General features: G+C 36.7%; 1 long non-coding RNA gene across 3 annotated transcripts in view; it reads left to right on the plus strand.

Annotated features, from left to right (window-relative positions):
• Positions 1-5,311, plus strand: part of LOC139076099 (uncharacterized) — a 76,620-nt gene that overhangs the window by 4,845 nt on the left and 66,464 nt on the right. The window lies entirely within an intron of this gene.

Below are 5,311 nucleotides of genomic sequence, written 5' to 3' on the forward strand. Positions count from 1 at the left end.
TGTTAAGAACTGTTAGTAGCATGGAATCTGGTTTATTTCATCTAGGCCGGGGTTGAACCTGATGAATTATTTGTGGTATCATGGTGTATACCTTCTTGGTGACTAGAGAGACTACTTCTGCCTTTGATTTTATCTGAAAGTCGTGATTACATTTACTAATCCTGCTTTCCAGCTTTTTTTCCTAGAGTTCACAGTCATCACTGACCTTTAGTTTGTTACCCTTTGTTTTCTGGTTTTCTAGTTTTTTGGGTTTTCTTTTTCTTTTTTTTTTTTTTTTTTAACATGTTTAAGATTGGCTCTTCCTGCTGACAACAGTAACATGTTTTCAGATCATGTTTACAGAATTGGTTATTTTATCAGCTGACTAACCCCACCTCTAGTGTATGGATTCCGGTCAACTCAGTCAACACTCTTCACAGCCTTTCCTCTTTTACTGACCTTTGGTTAAAAATCTCATCCCAGACTTTTGACTGTAATAAATAATGGCAACATATTCTAGTGTGTACTGTAGGAAGAAGCTAATGGAAACATAGTTGAGTTAGAAGAAATGAACTAATAATATTGAGTGCCACTTGTGTGCTGGATAATGTGCCAAACTCTTTGCCAGTGTATGTAGGGTGGTCCTGATACATAAAACCCTATCCTACATTGTAGGAAACTAAAGTTCAGTGAGGCTGAACAACTTTCCTGTGGACACACCAACAAATTAAGGGCCAGGGATTCAAAATCTGGTCTGACTTGCTTAGTCAGTGTTCCTTACCACCTTATGGTACTTTCTCTGATGGAAACAGTCTTTTAGGAAATTTAACCTGGCTGCAGGATACAAAGATGGGTTGTGGGGATGGAGAAATTTGAGGGCAGAGAGACCACTTAGGGGGTTCTTTCACAGTAGTCCAGACATGAAGTGATGAGGTCTGGTAGAGTGGCAATCAAAATGGAAAGGAAGTTAAAGGACTCAACAACTGACCCAGTGTCAGCACTGAGAAGAACAGTCTCAACACGCCACTCCTTAAGCCTTCCTTGAGGCCCTCAACTCACTTGAATGTTGTCATTAGCACTTCTCAAAAAATTGTAATTAAATTAGTAATCATGTAATTGGGTTTTTCCCTACTTTTTCAGGTTGCTCCTTGAGGGTAGGACAGTGCTTGTTTACGGCTGTTATCCCTGTTGCCTAAGCATAGGGAGGTCTTCAAGGTCAAAACTTTTTAATACTAAGATGTTATTTACTTTTTCAAGTCATTCTCACAAGTGCAGAGGCTACATGATGTGTGATGACATCACTGATGTTAATCGAATGGTGCTGTATATTCTTGAATTTTCTAGAATTTCCTAAGGTGGTAGGTTTATGGTATGAATATTTGTGTTTCTAGAAGTTAACTCACTTTTTATCGTTGTGTAATCACAGCAATCCTCAATATTGTGCAGTTGTTATACAATCCTGTAGTTTTCTGTCTGAGCATAAATATAAGTACATTTTGTTGTCTTGTTATGCAATAATGTTTTAAATATTTTCTCAAAAACTTCTAAATTTTTAAATTTAACTACAACTTGTTTTAGAATTTAATAACTTTATTCTAAAATAAACCAAGTATGTTTTTCCTAAGAATGGATCATGGCTTAAAAAAGATTATAAGGCTACTTGTTTCAACCCACAGCTACACCATCTATGTCTAACAATGCTAAAAAGATGAAATTAATCAGAGTTCTCTGACTCATAGGAAGAATCAACTCCAAAGAAACCACAGGAAAAAGCTACTGAAGTATCTTAAAGGATAAGTTACTGTATGAGATTGGCTGGAGAAACATACACAATGTCTGAAAAACTTTACAAAAAGCTATATAGTTGCACTGCCTAATGTCGGCTAGATGAAAAGTTTAAAAATCACAGTACTGCTACTTCTTAACAATACAGTAACTTGTCATGTTAAAGATCTGTGTGCAGACAAGAAGTCTGCGTTAATATCTCATCTGTAGAAGTGTATTTATTAGACCTTACAAATGGATGGATCTGCAAACGTGGTTGGGCTTGTTATTTTGCCTGTATTTGCCTGACATCAGCATCCACTAGTCAGAGACTCTCTTATATGAAAGCTTGGCAACAAACAACATGTCCTGAAATGGTCAGACTGTTGATTCCCTTTTTCACTCATGGTTTATCCTGACATTTTCACTAATGGTGAAAAAGCAAAGGTGGTAAAACTGCCGGCACCTTGGCATGAATCATGGTGATGGCACCAAGCTGTAGTCGTCATTCATTCTTCACTGCCGTGCATTTGCAGTATAAATGGGGAGGAAGCCAGGTTCACTTAAGATGTCCTTGTGAAATCAGTAAAATTATGTTATTAAATCTGGACCCTGAGCACGTAACTTTAACCTGAGGGATGAGATGGAAAGTTTGCATACAGTACTTCTGCTATATGCTAAAATATAATGGTTGTCTCAAGAAAAAGTACTCATGCAATTCCGTTGCAAGCTGAATTAGCTGTTTTCTTGGAACATCATTTTTACATGAAAGAATGACTCAAATTTTGGTTGTCAGAGTTGGCTATTTGGCAGACGTTCTTTCGAATATGAAGGAAGTGAGCCTTTCAAGGAAAACAACTAACAGCAGTTGTTGTCAGTGATAAAATTCAAACTTTGAAGTGAAAATTAGGATTTTGGGAAAAGTTCTGTCTACTATCAGGAGCTTAACATCTGCCCAATACTTGAGGGGTTTTTTTTATGAGATAGGTGGTGATGTGAATATAATTTTCTTAGATGTTATATAATGAACTGGGCCAACATTTGGAAAATTTATGTAACTAAGAGAACCATTATTTTCCAAATGACCAACACATGAAATTCTGAAAATTGTAAGTAAGTAACATCTCAACCAACTGAATGCAGAAGATAACCAAAAGTCCAGCTGCCTTCTATTAAGGCAGACATTTAAGAGAAGTGAATTGCAAAGATGTAAAATAATGCCACTCTTCTCTGTTATATAGTTACTTCCATGAAAATGTTCATGTAATGCATTCGTTACTATTATAATTTTCTTGTTTTAATTTCTAATATGGTAAAATATTGGTAAACAAAGCTATTTGGGGTGCTCAATTTTTAAGAATATGAAGGGGTCCTAAGTCTAAGAAGTTTGAGAAATAGCTGCTCTAGCAGAATGTATATAGTAAACACTCAAATGCCTGTTGAATAACTGGATGGAGTTAAAAATGACTTCCAGGATAGCATCTGGATGACAGAGAATGGGCATGCTAGAACAAGGAGCAGGTTTTAGTGGAGAAAGGTATGTTCATGTTGAGTTTGAGGTGGGACATACAAGGCTAAATATAGAAGGCAGTTGGAAATTTAGAATTTGGGCTCAAGAAAAACAAATATCATTCCCCTTTCCATTGAAAATTTCTTTTATCATGGAATATATCTTCGAATAGCTACAACTTCACAAGTGACAAGCAAACATGTTAACCTTGGGGTAGAAGTACAAGGGTGACAGAGTAGGCCTCTTGTAAACAATGATACATTTTTTTCCTATTATGCACATTTTTAAAATTTGGTACAGGAGAGACCTGTATATGGTGTTTCTCCTGAACTTAAAAAAAAAATGTACCAAGGTACAATAATTAAATTTGATTTTTTTCCTCATACAATTTTCAAACTTTCACCATATTCCCACTGAAATTCCCACATAACATCTCACCTGGCTTTGGGAAATGCTATGCTGAGAATAATGCTATGCCTATCTCACTAATTAATATTAAGCAGTTGTAGGCTTTACTGTACTTTAGATACTTTACAGACCTTTTAAAATACTTCCTTTTTTTTCCAGTCTTCAACTTTTTTAAGATTTTATTTTCCTTCTCCCCAAAGCCCCAGTACATAGTTGTATATTATAGTTGTAGATCTTTCTAGTTGTGGCATGTGGAAGAACACAGCCTCAGCATGGCCTGATGAGTGGTGCCATGTCCACGCTCAGGATCCAAACCTGCGAAACCCCAGGCTGCGGAAATGCAGTGCGCAAACTTAACCAGTCGGCCACAGGGCTGTCCCCTTCAACTTTCTTTTGGTCCTTGCAGTGGAGACCTGAGCCATATCTGACATTGATATGCCAGCACCTACAGTTTCAGCAGTTTCCTGACAGTCTTATGACCATTTTAAAAGAAATGTTTAAACAAATGGATTTTTTTCTTTCTAGCCACTAATATATTGTCAGTATGTGAGAAATAACTATCTTTCATTAAATTTATAAAATCTATCTCAGTGTTTGTTGTTTTTCCCCCCTAAAATTGATTGACTCTCCCAGTAACAGAAGCTCTGGTCCATAACTTCGTCATTTTGTGTTCAGGTTATTAAGACTACCTTCCCCACCTTTTCACATTCTTGTGGTGCAAGAGACCCTCTTCAAAGGTTAAAAAAAACCAAGGTCACACAAGTAGGAAGTAGTAGTGGCATACAAAACTCAATCCCAGCTCTTCTGTATCCTCAGCCCATTTCCTGTTCCTGTCGCCAGATTATAAGACAATGCCAGGGAGGAAGATGGCAAACTATTGCAGACAATGTTCACTACCTATCTGCATCATAAATTTGGCCATGTTTTTACAGTGGTATTTAATAGGACTAAAACGATGATGGATCAAGCACAAATTTGATATACATAAAAACTAAGCCAGTGTACAAAAATATTAATTCATTTGTTAACAAATATTAAGTGTCCACTGGCAGGTACTGTGCCAGGCATTTGGTAAACAATGGTGAAGAGAGACATGGTCCTTGCACTTTCTAGTGCTGTGGACTGCTGATCAACACTCATTTGGAGGTTTAAATGGTTTGGCAGAAGTGAAAGGTGGTTTTATGTTGAGCCCATAATAATGCAACTGTATTCTGATGATGGTCAAAATTCCAGTCTAGGATGTAAAACCCTTATAAATATCTTATTTCTAATTCATTCTCAAGTGAGGGGTAGTATATCAGAGAAACCAGGTTAGGACTTTGGTTGTACTGCTAATGTGAACTCAGAATATTCTTTCAAAGGAAGGAAGTACTCTCTTATTCTAAATGTGACATCAAAAGGTAATACAAGTAGTACTATTCTATTACTAACATGACACTGAAAATTTAAGCTGAATACAGCCAGAAGCTCCAAAATAAGCTGAATATAAAGAATTTCACATAAAACCCGAATTACTCTTTGTCCCAGGGAAGCACCGTTTTCACAAGGACTTTATGTTGAGGTCACGTTTTCCTCTGTCTCAAGGACTTTTCTGCAACTGGAAAAGCAACTAAATATGTATAGTGACCCACAAGGAAATAACAAAAGAAC

Source organism: Equus przewalskii, chromosome 15, assembly GCF_037783145.1.
Source record: "Equus przewalskii isolate Varuska chromosome 15, EquPr2, whole genome shotgun sequence".
Lineage (NCBI taxonomy): Eukaryota > Metazoa > Chordata > Mammalia > Perissodactyla > Equidae > Equus > Equus przewalskii.